Source organism: Triturus cristatus, chromosome 4_1, assembly GCF_964204655.1.
Source record: "Triturus cristatus chromosome 4_1, aTriCri1.1, whole genome shotgun sequence".
Lineage (NCBI taxonomy): Eukaryota > Metazoa > Chordata > Amphibia > Caudata > Salamandridae > Triturus > Triturus cristatus.
In genome coordinates this window covers 1146862337-1146877126 of record NC_140585.1, presented here as the reverse complement: position 1 = coordinate 1146877126, position 14790 = coordinate 1146862337, and the positions used below count along the sequence as shown (strand labels likewise).

The 14790-nt window shown below is 48.1% G+C and overlaps 1 protein-coding gene across 2 annotated transcripts in view; it reads right to left on the bottom strand.

Moving 5' to 3' along the window:
- Nucleotides 1-14790, bottom strand: part of EVI5L (ecotropic viral integration site 5 like) — a 1383225-nt gene that overhangs the window by 591189 nt on the left and 777246 nt on the right. The window lies entirely within an intron of this gene.

The window sequence follows — 14790 nt, the reverse complement described above, 5'->3', positions numbered from 1 at the left end:
AGTCCTTTCGTTGAACTTCCATTTCACCCTTTTTATCACTTCCAGTTAATGTTTCCATCACGCCTTAAATATGGCAACGAAACAGACTCTTTTGCATGCCACTGCGGGGTCACATCGATTCTACTAGATCGAGTTCTTTAACGGTTGTCCTTCACGTTTGTCGAAATTGCTTGTATCGGCACTTGGGTGACCGGTTGTAACCGAAGAAATGTTGGGATCTCTTTTTTTCACATTTTTTCATTTATTTTTTCACTTTGTTATAAATTATAAACACTCATTTCTGCACCTCGCGATTGCTAATTACAGCGGGGATGTTTCTCCTGTGGATCGTCTATTTCTTTAATCACCTATCACTTAGTTTTTTAATGCGCTTTTGTTGATTTTTGAGCTCACAACAACAGCATCATTACGCATCTTTATCTTTTGTGCATGGACTAGACCATGGTGGACGTTTTCTTTTTCTTCAACAAATACCTTTGAATATTTTGCATTCTTGGATCTCTGAATACATGCTTTTTTCTCATTTATAGGAAAATTCACCCTGACGAAGGGCATTGTCCCGAAATGCATTGGGATTGAGTTAATTTATGACACATTGTGATTTACGTCATAAAAAGCCAGATTATTGAACATGGAAAATTGGTGATACCAATATGAAGAATTAATAAAATACTTTACAAGTGCACGCAATCTACTGAAATTCTTGACAAATATTGGGGACGCTGTTCTAATTTTAGACGGCGCAATCTTTTCATATTGTTCCATGCCCCGGATCAGAGGGCTACACCCACTGGCACCCCACACCAGATTGATTTGAATACTTTTGGATAAAAAATTATGTAGCAGAGAGTGCCACAATTCCACAAATTCAACCAAAATTGAACATAAGAATAATTATCACCGGACCATGAGCCCCATTTTAGTTTAAATGAACCAATGTGGGAGACAGGCGATCTGCAAATTGGGGTGGTGGGTAGGTTTAAGCCTACTGTGCAGTGCTGCAGGGAGGGGGGAGTTTGAAAGGGTTAATCGTTTGCAACACTATATGTTGAGTGCAATGTTTGATGTTTTTTATGTTCAAGCTGAGGATCCACAATGGCGGGAGGGCAAGGGAGGATGGTTCTGGAATCCGGGTGGGATTGGGCGGTTCCAATGGCGTGTGGGCACCATGCATGTTCTCGAATGTCTAAATGACAATCAGCACACAAAGGCGTTGAAACTCTGGTCATGGAATGTTAATGGGCTGGGGGACAAAATCAAGCAGGCTGTGGTCCTTCAATATCTGGGTAGACACTCCCCCGACCTTGTTCCGGCGCAGGAAACGCATTTGCGGGCCACCATTACATGGCATTGAATCGGTTGGGTTACACCCTCCGGGTTCACGCAGGCTATACATCTGGCTCCAGGGGTGTGGCGATTCTGGTGAAAAATACGGTTTTGGTTATCTTGGGCCGTGTCTGGTGCGACCCACTGGGGAGGTTTGTGGCACTGGCTGGGACGTGGGAAGGCAGACCGCTTAATCTATACTCCGTATATATCCCCCCCCCTAGACTTCACAACGGTACTTTCCCTGATTTGAGAGTGACGTTGTTGGACATGCCGACCGGGGTGTTAGTATTGGGCAGGGACATAATTGATGTGATGTTCCAGGAATGGGACAGGACTGTACAACAGTTTAGACCCGAGGAGGCAGGGCCACTGCGGACGTTCTGTTCTGCGATGGGACTATCAGACCTGTGGAGACTGTACAATCCCTCCAGTAAGCAATACACGCATATCTCTGCTGCGCACGGAGGTGGGTCTTGATTAGACTACATCTTCACACAATGCACTCAAGTTAGACACTTCCATGGCGCACATCACTTTGCACAGGGTATATCTGACCACTCCCCGGTAGATATTCTGTTTCAGGGCCCTGTCAGGGACTTTACTCTTCCCCCCCTTGTATCGCGCCCTGGCATTTAAAAGATGGAGACTTAAAGGACAGGCTCAAGGAACGTACTAAACAATATTTTGATGGGGACATGGGGTCTGTTGAGTCATACTGCACACTTTGAGAAGCATACAAAGTAGTGATCAGAGGATGTATTCAGGCAGAGGTGGGTATACAAAAAAAAGCAGGATCGCACCAGGTGCAATGATCTGGAGCAAGAAATTGAGGCTATGGCAGGGGAGATGGCACAAGAGGCGCGGTGCACCCGGGGGTTGCTACGACGGCTTTACCTTAAACAGCAGGAACTTAGGGATCTATGGAAGGATGCAGCACGTCAGCATGCAGTCGCCATGCACAGGAGGCTGTACAATGTAGGCGACAATGCAAATAAGCTCATTGCGTGGTTGGAGAAGCGAGACAGGGACAGAGACTGGGTAGCGAGAATCACAAGTACAGGGAAGAACCTTCACTTGGGAACAGACATTGCGGAGGAGTTTGCGGCATACTATGAACAGGTTTATTCAATCAGCAACGACCAGGGCGATAGACAAGTCCGAGGACCTACTAACAGACTTATCCCTACCGACTGTGACAGGGAAGACATTGAGCGGGACCTTATGATGGAGGAAGTGGAGGGGGCTATTAAGGACCTCCAATCGGGTAAGGCGGCTGGCCCAACTGGGCTGCCTGCTGAATGTTTTAAATGTGTTGCAAAACCCATGTTGGAGATGTTCATCCCGGCCCAACAGGAGGGCTGTCTGCCCCCGGATCTTCGGTGAGCCACTGTGGTGATCATTCCTAAGAAAAACAAACCACCAGAGCTCTGCGAATCTTACCGACCCATCTCTTTACTTAACTTTGAAACAAAAGTGCTGGAGAAGGTGTTGGCGAACCGACTGGTGCCGGTGATGATCTCCTTGTTGGTCCATGCGGACCAAACTGGGTTTATGCCCCAGCGTAATACAAGACTTAATCTCTGCCGCCTATATAGGGGGATGCAAGACAGTGTCGAATGGCCATACCTCCAGGCGGTCCTTGCTAGATTTGGCTTGGGGCCCAATTTTGTGGCATGGGTTTGCCTTCTCTAACACAACCCCTGTGCCCGGGTCCATGTGAATGGGGTGATTTCTAGGTCCTTCCCACCGCACAGGGGTACGCGCCAGGGCTGTCCCTTATCCCCCATCCTTTTCACGCTGGCACTCGAGCCACTGTTGGCCTGATCAGGGGAGATACGATAGTGAAGGGTGTTGATATGGGTGGGGTGTGGGAGGAGCGCATATCTTTGTATGCCGATGACATTTTACTTTATGCGGGCAGACTTTTCATAGGCTCATTAATGTAATCCGGTTATTTGGTACCTACTCGTGTTATCAGATAAATTGGGACAAGTCCCTCGTTTTTAACCTGTCTGGTGTGCTTCCTCCACTCACCTCTGACTGTGCGGCATTAGTGCAACAGGACAAACTCAAATATCTGGGAATATGGATCTCACACTCCCTGGAGGGATTTCTGCGCATGAATATCCAGGTGCAACTGGTGAGGCGACGCGAGGATATTGCCCACTGGCATCAACTCCCAATTACACTTATGGGACGGGCAGTATTATTTAAAATGATGGCCCTGCCATGTTTGCTTTATGTGATACAAAATACGCCATATAGGCTACCGGACACCTTCTTCTGTACTATTGAAGGCGAGCAGTGCAAGCTGCTTTGGGTTGGTGGGGTGCCGCGGATTGCGCTCCGCAAACTCCAGAAGAGGGCATATGAAGGGGGACTAGCCATACTGGATATGAGGAATTACTATTTAGCATCCCAACTCATAAATATCAACGGTTGGGTCTTCGCACCACAGTCTGAAACCGCATACAGAGTGGACCTTTTGGTTATGGGAGCGGCCGGGTACCCTGCAGCGTTGTATCAGACTAAAGGGACGAGGATGCTCCCTATGCACACTCAGATGGTGGTGAGAGCATGGGGCGGCACGACCAAGGCACTTGGGTGGAAGGACAAGCTGACCCAACAGACCCCACTATGGCATAGTGATGGGCTGAGAGAGGTGAGTCGACTGAGGGGATTTCGTTGTAGGAGTCGTATAGGTATCGACAATCTTGGGGATATATGGAAGCAAGATAGAATGAGTACCTTTAGCGACCTTCAGGGAGAGTACCAACTGGCTGATGCTGAACAGTACAGGTACATTCAATTAAACCACGCCCTGAGGTGTCACATCAAAGACAGTGAAACTATACCCGATTACTCCCCCTTAGAAGACCGACTGTTATTAAACCCCATCTCTTACATACAAGAAGTTTATGAATAATCTACCCGACCCCCTCGGCCCACTTCGGGAAACCTGGGGAACGGATATTGGCCTATTGGAGGACGATGACTGGCAGGAGGTGATACAGAGCCACAGAGAAATTGCTATACGGGCGAGATTCAGACTAATTCAGCTACGCATTCTGCACAGAGTATACTATTTCCGCACACTTCAACATAGGATTGGACAGGCGGACTCGGACATTTGTGTTAGAGGCTGTGGTTTGCCCGGTACCTTCTTCCATATTTTATGGGAGTGCCCAGTAGTACAAAGGTACTGGAACAAACTAACTGGGGTAATGTCGGGGGTGGTGGGGACTCACATCCAAGCGGAGGCACGCTGGCTTTTGAGGGGGATTACTGTAGAGGATGGATAGCCTACACACACAAAAACATGGCTATTGCTGGACGCCGGGGTCGCTAAGCCCAATATAGCACGATTGTGGGGAGCACGGATACCTCCCAAAGTGGCTGAGTGGAAAACGGATTTGGATTTGTGCCGCTTGGCGGAGAGGGTGGTATATGAGAGCAGAGGATGCCCCAAGAAGTGGGAAAAGCTATGTGGACCCTGGGAGAAATACAGATCCTAGAATGAGATGTGGCCAGGAGGGTGAGAATTCAGGCGCATACATAAAACACGTTTGCTATGTGAGACTATGTGAAGTCTCTGCCCCCATTGCACGGACTCACCAATACTCCCGATATAATGATGTAAGTAAACTGTATGACGAACCGCAATGTGTTCTGTACCTTTTTTTATACAGCACCTTCTAGAACACTCCCAACAGAGCCTCAGGCCCTCAGATTTTGAAGCGCAAGTGGGAATAAATAATCCCGATCTGTAAGGGGAGCCTCTCAGGGGAGGAGGGTGTTTCACATGCGCATCTATGAAAGATACCAATGCTGGAGAACTGCAGTTACAGGTAAGTAACTCATTTTCTTCTCCAGTATTGGATCTTTCATAGAGGCGCATGCTTGAATCAGAGTAGCAAGCAGTTTTGGAGGTAAGCATAGCAGTAATAAAGGTGCCCTTGAGGATGGTGGGTACCAGTCTAAAGCATATCTGTATAAATTCATCTATGCATCACTCTGCGTAAATTTTCCACATATGAAAAGAGAATCGTGCAGTATACAACTGTATCAAATACATTAACAAAGACATATCCATAATCAATTTAGGTTACAGAGGCTCACCTCACTGAAATACAAGACATAAAATTGCCAGTCCTACAGCTACATCACTTTTCTGCGCCGATTCCAGGCAGTAGTGCCATGTGAACGTGTGGGTGCTCATCCACGCCGCAGCACGACATATCTTCTCCAGCGGGACGCGTGCAAACAAAGCAGCCGAAGTGGACACTGTGCTTTCATCCTTGCAGAGAGTGGTTTGTCAGCCTTGTTTTGGCATTACTGAATAGCAGCCGAAATCCATATTGCAACTGTTGCTTTCGTAACTGCAGTACCTTGGCGAGACTGCGCATAAAAGACAAGCAGTTGATCCGTTTAGTGCGATGAAGACAGAATTTAAGACATCGCTTAAAATCCAAGGTATAGAAAGACCTTCCTGCTGGGGATGCCGGATTTGAGAAAAGGGTACGAAGTAGGATAGGTTCACTGAGATGAAATTATAATGGGGCCTTGGGGATACATTTGGGATTTGCCCTTACAAGGACATAATCGTCAGCGAAATGCAGAAACGGTTCCTGCATCATGAAAGCGTCAATCTCTTCTAATGGAAGTGAGAGCCAAGAATAAAGCGACCTTCCAGGTGAGATACTTCAGGTCTACTTTGTGAATGGGTTCGAATGGAGGCATCATAATTTGGGAGAGAACCACATTGAGATGCCATTCCGGAGGAGGAGCTCGTACTTGGGGAAAAGCTCTGAACAACCCCTACATGAATTGTTTGACTATTCTTGTGAAACAGAGAAAGAGAATGTGCAGAACGTCTGTACTTAGAAATTGGGGTAAGGTGAATTTTAACAGACGCATGTACCAAACCTGATCTGGCTAGCGTCAGGAGGTAAGGCAGAATTTCTTCAGGAGTCGCTTCCAATGGTTGCAGGTTAGATGGCTGACACCATGAGCAGAATTTCTTCCACTTTAAACAGTATGTCTTGTTTGTAGATTCAGCTCTTGCTTTAGCCAAAATCTCTTTATAGTCTTGAGAGACATCTACAGCTCGGAACTGGTTGAATTAAGGAGCCATGAATGTAATTGGAGAGAGGCTGGCTCCGGATGTAGAATTTGGCAGTTGACCCTCATTAAGAGCATATGAATTGTCAGGAGGAGAGTTGGATTGGACTCTGACATCAGTAGAAGCTCTGCAAACCAATGTTGCCTGGGCCATTTGGGAGCTACAGTGCTCTATTTTCATTTGGGTGAGAATTCTCAGTGTGAGAGGGAAAGGTGGAAAAGCGTATGCATAAATCCTGGGCCATCTCATCGAAAGTGCATTTCCGCACGACCCTGGGAGCGGTATCCACTGGTGTAAAACTGGCATTGAGAGTTCTTGTCAGTCGCGAAGAGATCCAACGCTGGCTTGCCCCACCAGAATAAAACTTTGTCCACTTCCTCGTTGCAACTGTCTCTGATTCTGCTGAGCTGGTCGGCTAAGGTTTGTTTACGTCCAACACATGCTCCGCTTTCAGAGATATCTTGTGGGTTGTAAGCCATTTCCAAATTTCTTGGGCTTCCTGTCTTAGCGGTAGTGACCTCGTACCTCCTGTTGATGCAATAAATGCTGGTTGTATTGCTTGTACAGACCAGCACGGAGGCTCCTGCTATTTGTGGAAGAAAAGCTTGGAGGGTAAGAGATATTGCCTTTAGTTCCAAGCCATTGATATGCATTGTCCTATAAAGTTTTGACCACTTTCCTTTTATCTGTAGGTCATGTACGTGGCCTACCCAGCCCGCCAAGGATGCATCGGTAGTGCTGATGAAGTCGAGTAGTGAAGTCAAGAACATGAGGCTTTGCAATAGGGGAGATAGATATTTCAGACCACCATACTAACATCTCTACCATCCTTGGGATGATGTTTATCAAGTCGTCGAACAAACCCTCATGGTCATGTAGTCTCCGCTGTTTAGCAGGTGCAGGATATCAGAGAGTAATCATGTGGAAGGATATTTTGCGTAAGAATTTATTCAGCTTTCTGAGGTCTAGGTGGAGGTGCACTCCAACCTTCCCTCTTCCAATGGGTTTCCTCTGGGTCCTCTGTGAATGATCCTGAATCCTAAACACTCCAACCACGACTTTCCCATGTTATCCTATGGACACCGAACCAGGATATCACCCCTGCACACAGGCGCCTAGAGACTACTAGCTAGTTACCTGGGGTGGTCCCATGCTTCCTCTGGCCTCCAGATCCTACGGTGTTAGTCTAATCTGGGTACTCACCTCACATTTAATTTACTTAGTACATGGTTTGGCCTTCCCATAGGGGCCCATGTGTTTTATATGCTTACTAACCAGTTTTTAAGTATATGTTGTTGTGTTTTGATATCTCCGGTTAGGAGATATACCAAAGTAGTATTAGTATTTATGTGTAATAAATACAACAGTATTTTTTCTAACAATAGTGTGGTTATTTCTAGTTTAATCTTCACTGACTGGCTGACTGAGTGGTAAATGCACCCGCTTTACACCCTCCTGAATAAGCCTTAGCTAATCTTCACAGCTACCCCTAGAAAGCTTTGGCTATCAGGGGCCTCTTACACCCTGCACTGAGTCCAGGCAATCCTTAGTGATAGTGTATCACCAATAGGTGTACACCATATACTGAGCCAGCCGCCTACAGATGGTGTAGTCGTCAACCGTGTCTTCATCAACAGTATCATCGATGTTGATGGCGTCTTCAATAATGACAGTACTCACAACGATGGCTGTCAACGTCGATGTCTTCGTCGACAATGGTCTGGTGGACGAGACTGTGCTGACCGTTGTCGTTGACACGGTCGTTGAAGGTGAAGTTTTCATCAACTTGGTCCTGAGAGGATTTTTAGTCTGGCGCTGATGGTTCTGAGGATGACGAACGCTGTCATTCCCCAGTTTTTATAAATGGAGTACTGGGCTGTGAGGAGGCCTCCTCTGTGGAGATGAATTTTGTTTTCTCTTTCTCCTTTCTCAGAGGGTCTTTATCAGGGGCGTAGTTAGAGCTTGTGGCGCCCGGAACTATCCCTAAGATTGCCGCCCCTGGGAGGGGAGGGGGGGGGGGGAATAAGGGGAGGAGGGTGCTGGGGAAAGGACCGAGAGACACGTAGTATCGCCGCTAATAGTTACCTTGATCATGCAAGTTACATGCACATACATGACACGATCCAAGGCTACACAGTTGAATACACTGGTGACAGGCAGTACAAAGGAGAACACACAGACTGCCACCCTGCAGGAGTTCAGGAAGGGCCTAAAACCATGGTTATTCGATTAAAGTCATCATCAGCAGCACCGCCCCCACCCTCCAGCACCTAGATACCCTTACAGGTGATAAGTGGCGCTATGCAAATCCTGTTTGTTTGATTGATTAAGACCCGATTTCCACATATCGTTTTTGCGCTATATTAGTTTTATCTGTAAAACTGTATGTCTTTGCAAGTTAAGTGACCCCTTCAGTGGAGATTGTGCTGACTGTACCTTGGGGCACATGGCCTCTGTTTATAACTTCCCCCAGCTCACTCCTTGTACTTGCCAGCCCTTATCACTGACCTACTCCTGCCCAGCAGCTTCAGCTGACACCACGTGCCGGTGGATTTGAGGGTGGACTCTCATCCAACCCTCTAGCTTACTATTTTTCTCCTTCTTTTTGTGCATACTGTGGAAAGTTTAACATGTTGCTTTGTACAAATTGTTACCGATTTTATTATTCAAAACTCCAACCGAATTAATTTCTGTGCCTTTGTATTTCCTGTATCAGGTCATTTAAATCTGCCATCATGCCCTGGGAAGCTGCAGCAAAAGAACGACTGTGCTGCGAATTACATTGCGAAAAACTCCACTCTTTGCTAATAGTGGAAAACTGCAAACAATGTTAAAGAATCTGTGGGGAAGGAGGTATTACATGCTTTGCAATACAAGGAAGAAAATGCCCTGATGTGTGACTCAAACTAGACACGGGACACCATGAGATGTCTAACAGCATAGGGTTTCCACGGTGCCAACCTGCACTCTAAACACTTCCTGGCAGGTCTCCCCTCTTCTAATGTTTTCCTTTCCCCTTCTATCCTTGTCATCTTTTTTCGAACTGTAAGCTCTTTCTTGCGCTACACCACCCCCATTCCAGCTTTTCCTGGCTCTTTTTATCTCCTTCATTCTCTTCTGTACCGCTTTCACTGTACTGTAATACTTTTGGACCTGGGTGAAATTTAAATTATGCTGGCAAAATCTATATCATTTTGGAAATTTCACCTTAACCTTGCTATGTAAAATTTCCAAACTTGGACCATGTCGTGTAATCGTCATGAAATTATAGCAGAGGGGTACAGGAACAATGCGAACAACCACAACATGAGCAGCTATAGTTTGCAGTAATCAGTTTTTTTTTAAGCCTGGGCAAAGCACTACGCTACGCTCGCGTAGTTTGCGAAGTTCGCGCTACTTCGCACTACGCGAATTGCACGTAGCACAGTGCGAACACGCGTAGCATAGTGTTGCGTAGTGCTGCGGTCATTTTATGATTGCTCGCGGTCCTCAACGTCAAGTTGTCGACCGCGAGCAAGCAAAATGACTTCCCTACGAGACTTTTTCCTTGTTCGCGATCAGCAACATCAAGTTGGCGATCGCGAGCATGGAAAATAAACCTCCCGGCGAGATTCCCAACGCGAGGAGGTCAGGTTTCTCATTGCGAGTGGTCGCGTATGCTCGCGACCGCTCGCGATGAGAAACTACCAGTTCGCGTTGAGAAAGCTGCCGCTCGAGTAAAGATCTACTCGAGCAGCAGAAAACTACAGCTCGCACTGTGCAAGATGCCATTTTCAATGATTGCACAGTGCCGGTTGCTTGTCCGCACTGTGCAATCATTGAAAACGACATCTGGCACAGTGTGAACAAGGTACTACGCAGTTCGCGAAGTGCTACGCGTAGCTCGCGTAGTGCGAACTGCACTTTGCGTAGCTTCGCGAAGTGCTACTTCGCGAACTACGCCCAGGGTTATTTTTTTTGCACTTTTTTAAAATGCAAAATACGTTGTTGCATCAAATTGAGGCTAGGATGCATTTTGCGCTCAAATATAGCACTAGATGATGGGTTTGCATTTCACGAAATGATACATAATTTTCTGGAATGTTCCTGATATTTTGCGATTTACACAAGAGCAAATTAGGTAAATTTTGCACACCCCTAAAATAGTTTCCTTTCACCTCCTTTTCTTTATGTTTCCTTGTTCTTAGTTCGTCTCTTCCCTTTGCTACTCCGATCTCTAATCTCCTGTCCATGCGTGCAGGGAAGGATGGGACAGACCTACCGTTTCTGAACTCCCAGAATTTACTACTGTTTCGTTTATCTTTTTCTCATTCGTTCCTCCCCTCCTCCAACGCTGTTTACTGCCTCTCCCTCTCCTTGGTTTCCTTTCCCCTCTCTCTTTCGTTTCTCCTGGTACACTGTGCCTCTGGTTTCCTTTCTCAGTCTCTCCTGCATCGCGCTGCGCCCCCTCCCTGTCTACCTGCCCCCAATCTGCGGAAAATCCCCGATCCCTGCATCTCTGATTGGACACACAGAGTGAAAACAGAGGGTAAGTAGTGCATTCACATTCAGAACACACAGGCCCTATCTGTACTTTATTAACTGTATCTTCCTGTACATATAAAATCCCAATAAATATTTTCTGACATTAAAGAGAACACACAGGCTCTTCTTAAGAATATCACGTAAGCAGAAGAAGGTGTTTACTTCTGCAGAAGGGACATCAGTGGTCCTCAAATTTGATAAGGGCATCTTTTTTCTTTGTCGCTATAGAAACATATATCACAATAGTGTCCAACATATAGGAAGGCTTCTAGGAGTGATAAAGTGACACTTTTTATGCAATTACAGTACACTACAAACTCCCATTCTCATTGCTTCGGTCTTCTCACACTCTTCGTGAGCTACCCCCTCCCGCACATAATAGCACAGCCAATGCCCCCCCACCGCTCTCTCACCATTACATCTGCACTTCCGTGCCCCTCCCCGAAAGTCTAGCAGTAATAGGTCCATAGAAGATTCTGTTGCTACCTGAGTCAATGCAAACTCATACCTGCCAACTCACACGGTGCCACCGCGTATGACACGATTTCCTACACGCGCGCTGACATCATGCAAGGCTGGCACAGTCTCACTTATTTGGAGGCAGCCCCCATCACTAACTGTACCCAGGACTGTACCCAGAGGGAAGACTCACGAGCTGAACATGCGGGACCCTGCACCACAACAGCTGAAACAAACGCGACTCTATTATTAAAAGAAAAAAATGTTTCCTACCTTACAACGCGAACCAACTGAAAACTTTGGAAAAGGGAGGCCCCTGCACTTCGAGGAAATACAAGCCGAAAGTGTGTGGCAACTCTATGCTACACCACCCTGCTGCCGTGGCTGCCCTGAAGGTGTCGACGTCAGGGAGGGAGGGAGGACAATCCAGCTCCTGGGGGGGAAGGTCCATTAGCAGGAAATTGACAAAAAAACACATAACGGTGCCTGCCTCACGCTGAGTACGATGAGTGCAACATTGTCGGAGTCTGTTCACGTGACCTGATAGACTGGCGCCAGCGTTCGGGTCCCACTCTAGCAGAGGGCGCCAATTTGATACTAAATGCCCAGCTGTGATCCTCAGCGTATAGTGTCCGAGGCGGCCGCCAAAAGGTGTCAGTGGCATAATAGGGAGTGGGTGTTCAGAAGAGCAAAGTGGGAGTTTTAAAAAAATAAATCGGGAGAATGGGGCCTTGAATCAGGTTACTGTCACGTGTGGGCTTTGGAAGTGTGCTGCTGCAGGATCGGGCATTTGAAACGAAAATGCACGTTTTTCTCTTACCTTTCAAAAGCATGGAGCGTAATGGCAGGCAGAGAGAGGGTGATACAAGTGTTGTGCACTCACTGGCCTGACAGGTTGCTGGCTGCTGGCTAAATCTGGAACCCACGAAGGAGATGCCGATCCCGCCCGGCCGCGGCAGATTCCTTCGTTGACAGGATGTCCCCGGCGTCAGCCATGTGAGGAAAGCAGTAAAATGACACTTCCTAAGCCAGGCGGGTCCCAACCACGATCCCAGCGCCCTCCGGACGCACAGCACAGGCCAGGACCGCGGCCTCTCTGCGGTCACTACAGGGCTCAGGAGCGCAGTGCCCTAGGAAGGGCACCCTACGGAGGCGAGGGGAAATAGGCCACCGTCGACTGGGTGGGTTCTTAAAAATAACACCAATAATTGGAGATAAAGTGGGCCCTTAAAATGCTGGGCCTGGTACCACTGTACCTACTGCACTATTGAGAGCTGGGTACCCGAGGGTTGAGAGCTTATCAGGGGCTTTCAACGCCACCGCCTCTTACAGGACCCAGACCCCTTAAAATAAGAGCCTTAAACTACGGGAGCTGACGTGGGCCCTGTAGCATGGAGGAGCCCCACTCGTGACGTGTCCGCCTATAGCATGGCAGAGCCCCTCTCGTGACGTGGGCCCCTATAGTATGGTAAAATGTGACGTGGGCCCCTGTAGCATGGCTAAGCCCCACTAGTGACGTGGGTCACTATAGCATGGCAAAGCCCCCGCTCGTTACGCGAGCCCCCATAGCAAAGCTCCACTCTTGACGCGGGCTCCTATAGCAAAGCCCCAATCGTGGCGTGGGCCACTATAGCATGGCAAATCTCAAGTCGTGACATAGGCTCATATATCATGGCAAAGTCCCCACTCATGTCGCTGGCCCCTATAGCAAAGCCCCACTCGTGACGTGGGCCCCTATTGCAAAACCCCACTCGTGACGCAATGCCCCTACAGCAAAGCCCCACTTGCGGCGTGGGCCCCTATACACTCGTGACGGGGGCCCCAATAGCATGGCAAATCCCTACCCGTGACGTGGGGCCCCAAAGCATGGCAAAGCCCCACTCGTGACGCGGGTCCCAATAGCAAAGCAAAGCCCCGCTCGTGCTTGTGGGGCGACCTGAGGTGACCTTGCTGCTATTCCTGTGGTTAAACGCAGGTGGCGAGAATGCCAAGGACCTTTGCCACACAAGGGGTGCCCTTTTGAATTTTGCCCATTTCGTAAGGGGGTGGGAGGCAGGCCCGGCTCCAGGAATTTTTATTTGGGTGGGCCAAGGGTGCAGTGGCAGTGCATACACCACCGCCCCCACCCCCCTGTGTGTCAGCCCAGGATTACTCGCTGAGACAGCTTCCTGTGAACACACACAGCCGCCCCCAGTACTTCACAGGTCTTTAAAAGACCATTCGCTGGTTAATGAGGCTTTGTTGGTTTTTCACCCCTTCGAGAGCCCCTGCATTGCCACTCTGACTATTGCTGGAAGAATTAGCATGTTACACGATACAAGCCCTGTCAGCTGAATCCCCGAGGAATCTTGCCTGCAGGAATCGGGAGGCGGGAGACTAGCCTTAACATCGGTAGTCTCCCGCCTGAATCGGGAGGGTGTCTGTTCTTGATCTGGTGACGTCTGGCCTGGGCCCGGGGCCGTAGTCTGATTGACTGGTGGCCCGTTGCGGAGGCCTTTATAATTTATTTGGGGACTCGGGACACTGACTGACACTACTGTAAAGTGTCAGACAGTGAGTGTCCCCACTCCTCAAATAAATTATAAAGGCCGCCGTGACGGGCCACCAGTGACCGCCGCCGCCCCAAAAATAGTGCCGCCTGGGGCGGTCCGCCCCCCCGCCCCCCCCTAGCTACGCCACTGGTCTTTATGGTGAACTTTAAAGGCCTTTCTGCTCTGCTCAGATGTCCATTGGTCAGAAGATCGTGACCTTTTGTGGGCTCTCACAGATGAATCACTGTCTAACTCAGAAGTGGTGGATTTCTGAGTTTTGGATTTCTGTATCCACAGAAGTAGCCTCCCCCTCCTGTCCTTTAAGGTCTTAGAGGAAAAAGAACGATATATTTTGCACTCCTTTACCTGATGTTGAGGGTAAAGGCATTAAAGACGGTCCTTATGTGGATCATCTACATGTAGCCTCTTCTTTCCACAGGGTTTGCAGGATCTGAAGAGGCCTTTATTATAAATATCCAGCATAGTAGCTGTAGATAAAGCAGCAACTTTAAAGAAAAAAAAGCTGAGCAGTCTCTGTTGGGAGGTAGTATGACGCTACAACGCATGCCATTACCCTGCATGCCGTTGTAACGCAACCCTTTACCCCGACTTGCTGTAGGGGGTGCGCTAGAAGTTGGAATAGTTTAATTTAATATTCCAACTCCAATGTGTGCAACAGTAGGGAAGGTGCTGGAGTTAAATCCAACACCTTCTACCCCCTGCTACACACCTTTTGCGTTGCAATGGCATGCAGGGTAATGGCATTCATTGTAACGCTTGTGGTGAAACGGCTGTTTCCCCTGTTGGGAGTGTTTTAGAGGGTGA